Source organism: Scyliorhinus torazame, chromosome 21 (genome assembly GCF_047496885.1).
Source record: "Scyliorhinus torazame isolate Kashiwa2021f chromosome 21, sScyTor2.1, whole genome shotgun sequence".
NCBI lineage: Eukaryota > Metazoa > Chordata > Chondrichthyes > Carcharhiniformes > Scyliorhinidae > Scyliorhinus > Scyliorhinus torazame.
This window is the reverse complement of record NC_092727.1, coordinates 60,458,621-60,474,057: the sequence shown is the minus strand read 5'-3', so window position 1 is coordinate 60,474,057 and position 15,437 is coordinate 60,458,621. Positions and strand designations below refer to the sequence as shown.

General features: G+C 47.4%; 1 protein-coding gene across 7 annotated transcripts in view; it reads left to right on the top strand.

The window, feature by feature from the left end:
- Positions 1-2,108: 2,108 nt before the first annotated feature.
- The window catches only part of prdm10 (PR domain containing 10), a 371,372-nt gene continuing 358,043 nt past the window's right edge, over positions 2,109-15,437 (top strand). For 3 of the 7 annotated variants that reach the window (XM_072486851.1, XM_072486853.1, XM_072486854.1), the window contains exon 1: positions 2,157-2,270. The gene's annotated coding sequence lies outside the window, so the exon portion shown is untranslated. Of the gene's footprint in view, positions 2,271-15,437 lie in introns of all 7 variants that reach the window. The other 4 variants (XM_072486852.1, XM_072486855.1, XM_072486857.1 and 1 more) reach the window with 4 other exon arrangements.

The window sequence follows — 15,437 nt, the reverse complement described above, 5'->3', positions numbered from 1 at the left end:
CGTCTTTCTATCTGTTGACTCTCTCTGCTGTCTCTATCTATCTCTGTTGACTGCATCTCTGGTGACTCTCTGTGCTGTCTCTATCTATCTATCTCTGTTGACTCTTGTCTCTCTGTTGCCTCTACCTTTCCTCCCTCTGTGTTGTCTGTCTCTCAGCATTGTCTATCTCTCTCTCTCTCCGTTTCTCTGTTGTCTCTATCTCTCCCTCTGTCTCTATCTGTTGTGACTCTCTCTCCCTGTTGTCTCTATCTGTGTCCCTCCCTCTCTGTTGTCTCTCTCCCTCTGGATAAAAGCAAATTACTGCGGATGCTGGAATCTGAAACGCAAGAGAAAATGCTGGAAAATCTCAGCAAGTCAGGCAGCATCTGTAGGGAGAGAAAGGAGCTAACGTTTCGAGTCCGATCACTCTTTGTCAAAGCTAACAGGCTGAGAAAGTGGGAAATATTTATACTGTGGCGTGAGAATGAAAGATGAGTCATAGCCACAGAAACTCAGGGAAACCGGGTGCTAATGGCCACAGAAACCAATGGGAAAGAGTGCTAATGGCAGTCCCCAGAGAGGACAAAAGATGTGAAAGGTCAAACAGCAGGGAAATTAACATCAGATGTGGGGGGAGGGGAAGGGGGAAGCAAAGAGGAAACAGGTGAAGGAAAGGTGGTTGAGATTGGTGGGGGGGAAATTAAATGTATATTAAGAAAGAAAGAAATGGTAAAAGACAGTTAAAATGAAATGAAAACAAATGGGTCGGGGTGGGTCGAGCTGATCATCTGAAGTTGTTGAATTTGATGTTCAGGCCGAAAGGCTTTAGCGTGCCTAACCGGAAGATGAGATGTTCCTCCAGTTTGCGTTGCACTTCACTGGAACATTGCAGTAGGCCAAGAACAGACATGTGGGCATGGGAACAGGGTATTTTGTTAAAATGGCAAGCAACAGGAAGGTCAGGGTCCTGACTGCGCACAGATCGTAGATGCTCAGCAAAGCGATCACCCAGTTTGCGTTTGGTCTCTCTGATATAGAGGAGACCACATTGGGAGCAGCGAATGCAGTAGACCAAATTGGAAGAGATGCAAGTGAAATGCTGCTTAACCTGGAATGAGTGTTTTGGGCCTGGGACGTTAAGCCTTGAAGAGGTAAAGGGGCAGGTGTTACACCTTCTGCAATTGCATGGGAAGGTGCCATTGGTGATGGGAGTAGTACTGGGTATGGTGGACGAGATTGTCTCTGAGGGAACGGTCTCTGCGGAATGCTGACAGAGGGAGTGAAGGGAAGATGTGTTTGGTGGTGGCATCATGCTGGAGTTGGCGAAAATGGTGGAGGATTATGCTTTACATATGGAGGCTGGTGGGATGCAATGTGAGAATGAGAGGGACTCTATCCTTGTTCTGGGAGGGAGTGTCTCTCTCCCTCTTTGTTGTCTCTTTTCCTCTCTGTTGTCTATCTCTCTCCCTGTTTTCACTATCTCTCTCCCTGTTTTCTCGATCTGTCTCTCTCCCTCTGTTGTGACTCTCTCTCTCCTTGTCTCTCTCCCTCTCTGTTGTCTATCGTAGATAGAATTTACAGTGCAGAAGGAGGCCATTCGGCCCATCGAGTCTGCACCGGCTCTTGGAAAGAGCACCCTACCCAAGCCCACACCCCCACTCTATCCCCATAACCCAGTAACCCACCCAACACTAAAGGCAATTTTGGACTAAGGGCAATTTACCATGGCGAATTCACCTAACATCTTTGGACTGTGGGAGGAAACCGGAGCACCCGGAGGAAACCCACGCAGACACGGAGAGGATGTGCAGATTCTGCACAGACAGTGACCCAAGCCGGAATCGAACCTGGGACCCTGGAGCTGTGAAGCAATTGTGCTGCCCACAATGCTACTGTGCTGCCCACAATGCTACTGTGCTATCTCTCTCCCTGTTTTCTCTATCTGTCTCTCTCCCTCTGTTTTCTCTATCTGTCTCTCTCCCTCTGTTTTCTCTATCTGTCTATCTCTCTCCGTTTTCTCTATCTCTCTCCCTCTCTGTTGTCTCTCTCCGTTTTCTCGATCTGCCTCTTTCCCTCAGTTCTCTCTCTCCCTGTTTTCTCTATCTGTCTCTCACTCTGTCTCTCCTGAGCCAATGACAGGTTGAGGCGGGCGGGCCTCTTTATGCTAATACGGGCGGCGCTGCTCCATTCTCCGTTCTGAGGTGAGCACTGGCCGCTATTTACTGGCGGCCCGGGCGCTGCGAGTGAGTGCGGGGACTTGGTGGCAGTTTATCGGGAGACAGTGAGTGGTGGTAAGTGCAGCCGGCGGTCCCCGGAGGCGGTGAGCGGACCCGGGCTCCCCGTGTTGTCTCTCCCTCCTTCCCGCACTCTCAGCCTCTTAGTCGCTCCCAAAATGGCGGCGGCTGCGGCCCATCCCCGCCCGGGGCCCGGGGGTGGGGAGGGGGGGGGGAGGCGGCCGGGCTGGCGGAGTGTCCGCTGCCCGGGCCCCTGGCCGGCCGCCCGCCCGCTCCCCGGGCCCGCTGTCCCTCCCCCGCGGCCCGGCCCCGCTCGCTCCCCGCCCGGCCGCCGGTGGTACGGTCCGGCTCGGGCTGGATCACTGCACCTCCGGGTCAGGGTGGGGGGAGCCGCTACCCCGGGCTCCGAGCCCACAGCCGCCGCTAGCCCCGCGCCAGGGCACCGCGCCCCCAGCCGCGGTCCAAACCCTCAGCCCGCACAGGTCGGCCTCCGGGCCTGTCCCCGCCATGGCAGCCTCGGCTCTTTCCTGAGTCCCCGCCGGCAGCGGGAGGTGGATTAGTCCTTCCCTGACCGCTTGGGGGGGGGGATGGGAATCGATGAGGGGATCAAGCGCCGGGGGGGGGGGGGGGGGGGTATCCAATGGGAGTTAGAGAATTGAGTGATGGGTTTAGTGATCAAGGGGATTTGTGGGGGGGGGGGGGGGGGATCAGTCCAGGGGATGGGGAGGTAAGGGTGGAAATTAGGGAAGTTTGAATTGAAGACCATAGGGAGTAGTACCAGAAGTCAGCCATTCAGCCCATCAAATCGTCACCACTATTAGGGTGGCACAGTGGTTGGCACTCCTGCCTCACAGCGCCAGGGACCCAGGTTCCTGGAATTGGGTGACTGTGTGGAGTTTGCATGTTCTCCCTGTGTCTGCGTGGGTTTCCGCCAAGTGCTCAGGTTTCTTCCCACAGTCCAGAGATGGACAGGTTTGGTGGCTTGGCCATGATTAAGGCATGTGGTTGCTGGGTAGTAGACCTAGGCAGTGTGCTCTATCAGAGGGTCCATTCAGATGCGATAGGCCGATTCACCTCGAATCTGTGGGGATTCAGTGGGATCATGACTGATCTGATACAATCCACTTTCCCACATTATCCCCAGAATCCTTGATTCCCGTACTGATTAAAAATCTGTCTGTCTCACCCTTGAATATGCTTAAAGAGCCAGCCTCTCGAGCTCTCTGAAAGAATTCTGCAAATGAAATGAAATGAGATTCACTGCCCCCTCAGAGAAGAAATTCCTCCTCATCTCGGTCTTACATGGGCGACATCTTGCTCTGAGATTACTTTGACAAAAAGTCATCGGACTCGAAACGTTAGCTCTTTTCTCTCCCTACAGATGCTGCCAGACCTGCTGTGATTTTCCAGCATTTTCTCTTTCGTTTCAGATTCCAGCATCCGCAGTAATTTGCTTTTACTCTGAGACCACGCTCTCTGTCCCTGGACTCTCCCACAAGAGGAAACATCCTCTCAGATCTACACTGTCCCCGATCAGGTGCCGGAATGTGGCGACTAGGGGCTTTTCACAGTAACTTCATTTGAAGCCTACTTGTGCCAAGCGATTTTCATTTTCATTTCACTGTCAAGCCCCCTGAGAATCCTACATGTCTCAGTAAGGTCATCTCTCACTTTTCTAAACTCCAATGACTACAGCCCCAAACTTCTTAATTTCTCCTTGGTCGCAAATCTTTCCATACCCTGGATCAAGCTAGTGAACCTTCTCTGGACTGCCTCCAATACCAGTATATCTTTCCAAAAGAAAATGCTGGAAAATCTCAGCAGGTCTGGCAGCATCTGTAGGGAGATACAAGAGCTAACGTTACGAGTCCAGGTGACCCTTTGTCAAAGCTCGTACATCTTTCCTTGCATAAGAGGACCACAGCTGTTCACAGCAGTTGGGTGGGGATTGTGAGTGGAGCAAAGGGGTGAACGAGAGTGTGAGGGGATGCAGTGGGGGGAGAGAGTAATGAGCTTGGGTAGGAAAGTGGGAAGAAATGGGGCTGGAGCATTGAGGAAGATGTGACTGGAGTATGAGTAAGAAAGCGAGAGTGTGTGACTGATGACAGTGAGATAATGATGTTGGCGAGGAATTGGGTTGTGCACGGGGAGTGAGGTGCAAAATGCCATTGTAAACGAGTCAACAAAGCCCCCCGTTTCTTGTCTTCATGATGAATTAATGTTTCTCATGTCTGCTGAAGACTTGCCACCGTTTTTAAGTTATCAGTATGCTTGTCTGACATCCAGAAATTTCCTTCAACTAAATATTGGGAATATTGCAGTTATTTTCCTTGTTTTATTAATTCATTTACAGGATGTGGGCATCACTGGTGAGGCCAGTATTTATTACTCGTCCCCATTTGCCCTTCAGAAGGTGGTGATGAGCTGCCTTCTTGAACCACTGTAGTCCGAGGTATAGGTCCACCTAGGGTGCTGTTAGGGAGGGATTCCAGAATTTTGACCCAACGACAGTGAAAGAATGGCGATATATTTTCAAGTCAAGGTGGTGGGGCTCCCAGGTATCGGCTGTTACAAACTTAATTCCTTCATACGTCACTCTCACTGGCAAGTGTCCGATACTGAATCAGATTGTTTGCAACTTTGAAGTTATGAACAACCCTGTGATGACCTTTCAACCTGTTTCATTAACAAGATGGTCTAATTCCACTTCCATAACATTGTCAAGGCTCTATTCTGGCCTCAGCTTTTCTGCTGTGAAGCTGTCATACGTGCCTCTGTTACCGCAGGACTTGACCATTCCAATGGATTCCTGACAGTCTTGCAAGGTACATAAATTAATTAATCCAAAGCTTTTCTCCTGTAACCAAACACACCAACTCTCCTTCACCCCTCACTCTTGTTTTCCTGGTCAAGCAAAGCCTTGATTTTGAATCTCTCATCCCTGTTTTCTAATCTCCATGGCCTTACCATCCCTATCTCTCTGTCCTAACGGTGGCACAGTGGTTAGCACTGCAACCTCACAGCGCCAGGAATCTGGGTTGATTCCGGCCATGGGTGACTGTCGATGTGGCGTTTGTATCTTCTCCCACTGACTACGTGGGTTTCCTCTGGGCACTCCTGTTTCCTCCCAATTTCCAACGATGTCCAGGGTTACAGTGATAGGGTGGGGGCTTGGGCACAGGTACAGTGCTCTTTCAAAGGGTCCATGTAGACCCGATGGGCCGAATGGCCTCCTGTACATTCGGTATTCTATGGACACCCGACATCTTTGGCCCTACACTTATTGTCTCTTGTGCATCATTACTTTTAATCACTCCACTCTCAGCAGCCAGACCTTCAGCTACCCCAATACCAAACTCTGGAATTCTCTCCCTAAACCTCCCTATTTCCTCCTTTAAGATGCTCCTTAAAATCTGCCTCTTTGACCTACCTTTTGTTCATTTGTCCCACATTGTCAGATATGGTTGGTAATGCAGCTGACCTTTTACTCTGTTGAAGATGCTGCAGAAGTTAGAACATAGAACATTACAGCGCAGTACAGGCCCTTCGGCCCTCGATGATGCGCCGACCTGTGAAACCACTCTATAGCCCATCTACACTATTCCCTTATCGGCCATATGTCTATCCAATGACCATTTGAATACCCTTAGTGTTGGCGAGTCCACTACTGTTGCAGGCAGGGCATTCCACTTACTCTCTGAGTAAAGAACCTACCTCTTGACATCTGTCTGATATCTATCTTCCCTCAATTTAAAGCTATGTCCCCTCGTGCTAGACATCACCATCCGAGGAAAAAGGCTCTCACTGTCCACCCTATCCAATCCTCTGATCATCTTGTATGCCTCAATTAAGTCCCCTCTTAATCTTCTCTCTAACGAAAACAGCCTCAAGTCCCTCAGCCTTTCCTCATAAGATCTTCCCTCCATCCCAGGCAACATTCTGGTAAATCTCCTCGGCACCCTTTCCAATGCTTCCACATCCTTCCTATAATGCGGCGACCAGAATTACACGCAATACTCCAAATGCGTCCGCACCAGAGTTTTGTACAGATGCAACATGACCTCATGGCTCCTAAACTCAATCCCTCTACCAATAAATGCTAACACACCGTACGCCTTCTTAACAACCCTCTCAACTTGGGTGGCAACTTTCAGGGATCTATGTACATGGACACCGAGATCTCTCTGCTCATCCACACTGCCAAGAATCTTACCATTAGCCCAGTACTCAGCCTTCCTGTTATTCCTTCTAAAATGAATCACCTCACTTTTCTGCATAAAACTCCATTTGCCACCTCTCAGCCCAGCGCTGCAGCTTATCAATGTCCCTCAATAACTTGTAACATCCTTCTGCACTGTCCACAACTCCACCGACTTTAGTGTCATCTGCAAATTTACTCACCCATCCTTCTACGCCCTCCTCCAGGTCATTTATAAAAATGACAAACAGCAGTGGCCCCAAAACAGATCCTTGTGGTACACCACTAGTAACTGGACTCCAGTCTGAACATTTCCCATCAACCACCACCCTTTGTCTTCTTCCAGCTAGCCAATTTCTGATCCAAACTGCTAAATCACCCTGAATCCCATGCCTCCATATTTTCTGCAGTAGCCTACCGTGGGGAACCTTATCAAATGCTTTACTGAAATCCATATACACCACATCAACTGCTTTACCCTCATCCACCTGTTTGGTCACCTTCTCAAAGAACTCAATAAGGTTTGTGTGGCACGACCTACCCTTCACAAAACCGTGTTGACTATCTCTAATCAAATTATTCCTTTCCAGGTGATTACACATCCTATCTCTTATAAACTTTTCCAAGATTTTGCCCACAACAGAAGTAAGGCTCACTGGTCTATAGTTACCGGGGTTGTCGCTACTCCCCTTCTTGAACAAGGGGACAACATTTGCTATCCTCCAGTCTTTTGGCACTATTCCTGTAGACAAAGATCCCTTAAAGATCAAAGCCAAAGGCTCAGCAATCTCCTCCCTAGCTTCCCAGAGAATCCGAGGATAAATCCCATCCGGCCCAGGGGACTTTTCTATTTTCACACTTTCCAGAATTGCTGACACCTCCTCCTTATGAACTACAAGCCCTTCTAGTCTCGTAGCCTGAATCTCAGTATTCTCCTCGACAACATTGTCTTTTTCCTGTGTGAATACTGACGAAAAATATTCATTTAGCAGCTCTCCTATCTCCTCGGACTCCAAGCACAACTTCCCACTACTGTCCTTGACTGGCCCTACTCTTACCCTAGTCATTCGTTTATTCCTGACATATCTATAGAAAGCTTTAGGGTTATCCTTGATCCTACCTGCCAAAGACTTCTCATGTCCCCTCCTGGCTCTTCTTAGCTCTCTCTTTAGGTCCTTCCTAGCTAACTTGTAACTCTCGAGCGCCCTAACTGAACCTTCATGTCTCATCTTTACATAAGCCGCCTCCTTCCTCTTGTCAAGTGTTTCGACTGCTTTAGTAAACCACGGTTCCCTTGTTCGACCACTTTCTCCCTGCCTGACAGGTACATACCTATCAAGGACATGCAGTAGCTGTTCCTTGAACAAGCTCCACATTTTCATTGTGCCCATCCCCTGCAGTTTTCCTCTCCATCCGATGCATCCTAAGTCATACCTCATCGCATCATAATTGCCTTTCCCCCAGATATAACTCTTGCCCTGCGGTATATACCTATCCCTTTCCATCACTAAAGTCAACGTAATCGAATTATGGTCACTATCACCAAAGTGCTCACCTACCTTGAAATCTAACACCTGTCCTGGTTCATTACCCAGTACCAAATCCAATATGGCCTCGCCTCTCGTTGGCCTATCTACATACTGTGTCAGTAAACCCTCCTGCACACATTGGACAAAAACGGACCCATCTAAAGTACTCGAACTATCGCGTTTCCAGTCAATATTTCGAAAGTTAAAGTCCCCCATAACAACTACCCTGTTGCTTTCGCTCCTATCCAGAATCATCTTTGCAATCCTTTCCTCTACATCTTTGGAACTTTTCGGAGGCCTATAGAAAACCCCTAACAGGGTGACCTCCTTTCCTGTTTCTAACCTCAACCCATACTACCTCAGTAGACGAGTCCTCATCAAACGTCCTTTCTGCCACCGTAATACTGTCCTTGACTAACAATGCCACCCCTCCCCCTCTTTTACCACCTTCCTTGAGCTTACTGAAATATCTAAACCCCGGCACCTGCAACAACCATTCCTTTCCCTGCTCTATCCATGTCTCCGAAATGGCCACAACATCGAAGTCCCAGGTACCAACCCATGCCGCAAGTTCACCCACCTTATTCCGGATGCTCCTGGCATTGAAGAAGACACACTTTAAACCACCTTCCTGCCTGCCGGTACACTCCTGCAACTTTGAAACCTTACTCATGACCGCACTACTCTCAACCTCCTGTGTACTGGAGCTACAATTCGGGTTCCCAATCCCCTGCTGAACTAGTTTAAACCCTCCCGAAGAGCATTAGCAAATTTCCTCCCCAGGATATTGGTACCCCTCTGGTCCAGGTGTAGACCATCCCGTTTGTAGAGGTCCCACCGACCCCAGAATGAGCCCCAATTATCCAAGTTGACATTGTCATTGAGATGGAGATCATAACTTTGTGGTTTGGAGACTGAGACTTTGTCATCATTGTTTTGATGGATTCTTGCGTGTCTAAGTTTTTCTGTTTTTCCATTTATGGCAAATTTATATAATACCTTACTGATCTGCACAATGTGATGTGCTGTGGAGTTTTACACGTTGCTGATTGGGGTAAAGAAAATGCCAAGAAGCGTTGTGAGCATTTGTGAAACAAGTGCCACAAACTGTCAGACTCCATGTACCATGCACCGCCTCACTTTGAGCTAACTCTAATGATAGCCAAATATGCATTTACTGTGAGTCATCACTGGGTATTGATAAGGGTGATGTTGTGGCTTCCCACTCTTAGGGAGCCTTATATTCTAACTGCTGGAATGAGTTAATATAGATTGTGGATTGAAACTATTGCTCTGTGTTGGTCATCTCCATTTATATAGAAACATACATGGAAAGCACGGTAGCATGGTGGTTAGCACAATTGCTTCACAGCTCCAGGGTCCCAAGTTCGATTCCCGCTTGGGTCACTGTTTGTGTGGAGTCTGCACGTTCTCCCCGTGTGTGCGTGGGTTTCCTCTGGGTGCTCCGGTTTCCTCCCACAGTCCAAAGATGTGCAGGTTAGGTGGGTTGGCCATGCTAAATTGCCCTTAGTGTCCAAAATTGCCCTTATTGTTGGGTGGGGTTACTGGGTTCTGGGGATAGGGTGGAGGTGTGTGGTTGGGTAGGGTGCTCTTTCAGAGAGCCGGTGCAGACTCGATGGGCCGAATGGCCCCCTTCGGCACTGTATAAATTCTATGAAAAATTCTAAATTCTATGAAATAGAAGCAGGAGTCGGCCATTCGACCCTTCAAGCCTTCTCCACCATTACTTAAGATCATCGCTGATCATCAAGTTCAATAACCTGTTTTCCGCCTACCCCCCCCATCCCCTTGATTCCTTTAGCCCTGAGAGTTATATTCTTTTAGCAAGGAGACATCAGGGAAATCTGCCACAACTGTCTGCAATTGGTGAATATGCAATCCTTTCCACAGAGCATCACTTCATATAATTTTTTAAATTGAGTTTAAGAAAGTATATTCTTCGACAAGTGTGTATGGCCGTTCAACATTTGGAGGTTTCTTGATATGAACACTGTTCCAAGGGTACACCTCAGACAGGAGTTAAGGCTTGTGATTTATTTTCTATTATATTGGATTAGTAACTGGAAGTGAATGCACAAGCTGAATCTGGCTCGGTTGGTGGAACAGTAAAAGGGGGATTTTAGGAGGTGGGATGTGCTCCCGCTGTCGCTGGTGGGACAAGTGTAATTGGTGAAGATGATGGTTTTTATTGGAATGGCGGGTCTTGGGGCCGCCGAAACTGGGGCTTTGGGTGAGTGACCTGACAGAGTTCCTCAGGCTGGAGAAGATAAAGTTCGCCTTGAGAGGGTCTGTGGAGGAGTTTGCCTGGAGAGGGCAGATGCTCATCGCTTTCTTCGAAAATAGTTCAGATGTCAGCAGCGAGGGGGGGGGAAAAAAGGAGGTGGGGAGTTGGGGGATGGGATGGTGGGGTGTTAGGTATTTAATTGTTTTGATTATTTGCAGCCCTGTCTGCTTGTTTTGTTTTCTTTTTTTTAATATAAATTTAGAGTACCCAATTCATATTTTCAAATTAAGGGTCAATTTAGCATGTCCAATCCACCTACCCTGCACATCTTTTTGGGTTGTGGGGGTGAAACCCACGCAAACACGGGGAGAATGTGTAAACTCCCCACGGACAGTGACCCAGAGCCGGGATCGAACCAGGGGCCTCGGCACCGTGAGGCTGCAGTGCGACTCACTGTGCTGCCGTGCTGCCCGTCTTGTTTTGTTTTCTGGTTGAGTTTGAGATATATATATATATATATATATATATATATATATAAATGCCTCAATAAAATATTTTTCAAAAAAAATGTAATTGGAAGTGAATACCGGTTTCATTGAGCTGGAGATTGCTCTGGCCTGATGATCAGGATGATGTCTCGATTTCTTAAATGGAAAATTGAATCTCATGATTGGTAGCAAGAGGTAATAGGTGCAGTTTGAAGGATTTCACTGGGCCAGTTTTACTTAGCAACACAGAGTTTTCTGTTGATCCATGTAATCCGATTGATCTCAGACAAGTGAATTGGTTAATGAAACAAGGTGTCAGACCTTTTTTTTTCAGAGGGCATGTTGAATGGTCTCCTCCTGTGCTGTATCTATTCTTTGTTTCAATGTGATGGGAACTGATTCAAGACCATGACCAGGCCTATTCAGGTTCCAGGACAATGTGTTTTCAAGGGAAGAAGAATCCAGATAAATGTATCCAACCTTGCCTAAAATAAAGGAGAATGAGATTTAAAAAAATGAAAGTTGCAGATATCAGGGCAATGTGGTTAGTTGGAAATGTCAGGCTGGAAACCTTTCATTGCAGTGGAGTTACTTTAACAGTGCAAATTTCCAGAAAGCAGCAGTGCCTGAAGAACCACCAAGTCTTAGACCGTATTCTCTATCATCACCACAGATTTTAGAATCATAGATCTTACTGGAGAATGGCGGATCCAGTGAATTTGTCAGGTCTAAAACTTGAAATTGCAGCTACTTTGAGAAAACAAGGATAAATTGCGTTGCATCAATGTGACCAGTAACATGCCTTGAATTGACAACAGTACGAAGTCTTACAACACCAGGTTAAAGTCCAACAGGTTTGTTTCGATGTCACTAGCTTTCGGAGCACTGCTCCTTCCTCAGATGAATGAAGAAATCTGTTCCAGAAACATATATATAGACAAATTCAAAGATGCCAAACAATGCTTGGAATGCGAGCATTAGCGGGTGATTAAATCTTTACAGATCCAGAGATGGGGTAACCCCAGGTTAAAGAGGTGTGAATTGTACCAAGCCAGGACAGTTGGTAGGATTTCGCAGGCCAGATGGTGGGGGATGAATGTAATGCGACATGAATCCCAGGTCCCGGTTGAGGCCGCACTCGTGTGCGGAACTTGGCTATAAGTTTCTGCTCGGCGATTCTGCGTTGTCGCGGGTCCTGAAGGCCGCCTTGGAGAACGCTTACCCGGAGATCAGAGGCTGAATGCCCTTGACTGCTGAAGTGTTCCCCGACTGGAAGGGAACATTCTTGCCTGGTGATTGTTGCGCGATGTCCGTTCATTCGTTGTCGCAGCGTCTGCATGGTCTCGCCAATGTACCACGCTTCAGGACATCCTTTCCTGCAGCGTATGAGGTAGACAACGTTGGCCGAGTCGCACGAGTATGTACCGCGTACCTGGTGGGTGGTGTTCTCACGTGTAATAATGGTATCCATGTCGATGATCTGGCACGTCTTGCAGAGATTGCCATGACAGGGTTGTGTGGTGTCGTGGTCACTGTTCTGAAGACTGGGTAGTTTGCTGCAAACAATGGTTCGTTTGAGGTTGCGCGGTTGTTTGAAGGCAAGTAGTGGGGGTGTGGGGATGACCTTGGCAAGATGTTCATCGTCATCAATGACGTGTTGAAGGCTGTGAAGAAGATGACGTAGTTGAATTGACAAGAATGAGAAAATGCAGATGTATTAATATACATCTGATCTGACCTGATGATGCTACATTCCTGTATGCTCCAACCCAGTGCACCGTGTCTATGTATTTACATTGTGGACCTTGTGTTGCCCTATTATGTATTTTCTTTTTCTTCTTTTTTCATGCACTAAATGATCTGTTTAAGCTGTTCGCAGAAAAATACTTTTCACTGTACTCGGTACACGTGACAATAAACAAACCCAAATATTGAACCTTAGATAGGCCACACTTGGAATATAGTGTTCAATTCTGGTCGCCACACTACCAAAAGGATGTGGCGGCTTTGGAGAAGGTACAGAAGAGGTTTACCAGGATGTTGCCTGGTCTGGAGGGCATTTGCTATGAGGAGAGGTTGGATACACTGGTTATTCTCACTGGAATGATGGAGGTTGAGGGGTGACCTGATCGAAGTCGACAAAATTACAAGGAGCATAGACAGAATGGATAGTCAGAAGCTTTTTCCCAGAGAGGAAGAGTCAATTACTCTGGGACATAGGTTTAAGGTGGGAGGGGCAAAGTTTAGAGGAAATGTGCAAGGGAAGTTTTTTTACACAGAGCAGGTAATGGGAGCTGGAACTCGCTGCTAGAGGAGGTGGTGGAAGCAGGTACTATAGTGATGTTTCAGGGGCATCTTGACGAATACATGAATAGGATGGGAATAGAGGGATATGGACCCCAGAAGTAATAATCTTTATTATTGTCACAAGTAGGCTTACATTAACACTGCAACGTAGTTACTGTGGAAATCCCCTAGTCGCCACATTTCGGCGCATGTTCGGGTACACAGAGGGAGAATTCAGAATGTCCAATTCACCGAACAAGCACATCTTTTGGGAGGAAGTGGAGCACCCGGAGGAAACCCACACAAACACAGGGAGAACGTGCAGACTCCGCACAGACAATGATTCAAGTGGAAATTGGACCCTGGCGCTGTGAAGCAACAGTACTAACTACTGTGCTACTGTGATGCCCGGTGTAGAAAGATTTAGGTTAGATGGGTAGCATGGTTGACGCAGGCTTGGAGGGATAACGGCCTGTTCCTTTGCTGCACTTTTTGTTCTTTTCTTTGACTCATTAAGCCTGCTCCATCTGGAATCCAGGTGTGATTATTCTCCCAAGGAAAAACGTGGGTTAATTAGAAAGAACCAGCATGGATTTATTTTTTAAATTTAGAGTAACCAATTATTTTTTTTCCGAAGGGGCAATTAGCGTGGCCAATGCACCTAACCTGCACACCTTTGGTTGTGGGATGAAACCCATGGGGAGAATGTGCAAACTCCACACCGACAGTGACCCGGGGCTGGGATATGAACCCGGATCCTCAGCGCCATAGTCCCAGTGCTAACCACTGCGCACCGTGCCGCCCTCAGCATGGATTTCTAATGGGGAAATCACATTAAAAGGAACATGTTGGAGTTTTTTCAGGAGGCAACAGAAAGAGTCGGTGAGGGTAATAATGTTTGATGTGGTGTACTTTGACTTTCAGAAGGTATTCGATACATTGCCACAAAACAGATTTATGAGAAAGATTAAGTTCATAGAATAAAAGGGACAGTAGCAACATGGTTACAAAAGTGGCTGAATAATAGGAAGCAGAGCCTAATGGTCAATAGATATTTTTGGGCTGAGGAAGATTTGTAATTGTGTTCCCCAGGGGTCAGTATTGGGACCCTTGCCTTTCCTGATTTATATATTAATTATCTAGGTCCAGGTGTGCAGGGGACAATTTCAAAGTTTGCGGAGGACACAAAACTTGGGAAGTATTGTAAACTGTGAAGAGGGCAATGTCGAACTTCAAAAGAATATTGACAAGTTGGTGGAGGGGGGCGGAAAGGTGGCCGATGAAGCCCAATGCAGAGAAGTGTGAGATGATGCATTTTAGCAGGAAGGACATGGAGGGACAATATAAAATAAGGGGTAAAATTCTAAAAGGGGTGCAGGAGCATATACACCCAGTTCGGGTGTATATGTTCATAGATCACTAAAGGTGGCAGGATAGGTGGAGAGAGCAGTTAATAATGCATCTCATGTTCTGGGCTTTATTAATAGGATACAAGATCAAGGAGCTGATACTGAACTTATGCAAGACACTAGTTAGACCTCAGCTGAAATATTGTGTACAATTCTGGATGCTACTCTGTCGGGAAGATGTGAACACAGTGGAGAGAGTGCAGAAGAGGTTTTACAAGAATGGTTCCAGGGATGCGAAACATCAGTTCTGAGGATTGATTGGAGAAGTTGGGACTGTTCTCTTTTGAGAGAAGAAAGCATGGAGGAAATTTGATAGAGGTGTTCAGAATCGTGATAGGCTGGACAGAACAAATAGGGAGAAATTGTTCCCGCTCGTAAAAAGGATCAAGAATGAGGGGGCACAGATTTAAAGTGACTTGCAAAAGAAACACGTGATGCGAGAAAAAGCGTTTTCACACAGCAAGTGGTTCGGATTGGAATGCACTGTCTGGAAGTGTGGTGGAGGCAGGTTCAATTGAGGCATTCAAGAAGGTATTAGATGTAATTAATCAATTTGCAGGGGATGGCATTGAGCCATAAGGAGAACAGGCCAAATGGTTCCTCGTGCACCATAACAATTCTGTGACCTCCTGGACCACACCGCTAAGTTCTTTGTGCTGCAAGATTCCATGAGCTATAGAAGGAGCCAACTGGCCAGCCAAGGCAAAACGCAACGGGGAGAGTGGCACCACTGTTTCGTCCCGCGATGAAGCCCAAAATATCCCGAACTGACCCGTTTCGTTTGCACACTTGCGACTGGTGCCTTGCACAGCAATCGGACCCAGTCCACAAACTCCTGCCCGAACCTGAACTGCCCCAGCACCTCCCAAAATATTCCCACTCCACCCGATCAAAAACGTTCTCTGCGTCCATTGCCACTACCACCTCATGCCCCTTCGGAGGCATCATAATCACATTAAGCAGCCTCACATTTGCTGACAATTGTCTCCCTTTCAGAAATCCCATTTGGTCTTCGTCTATCACTCCCGGGACGCAGTCTTCAATTCGCGAAGACAACTCCTTCGACAGC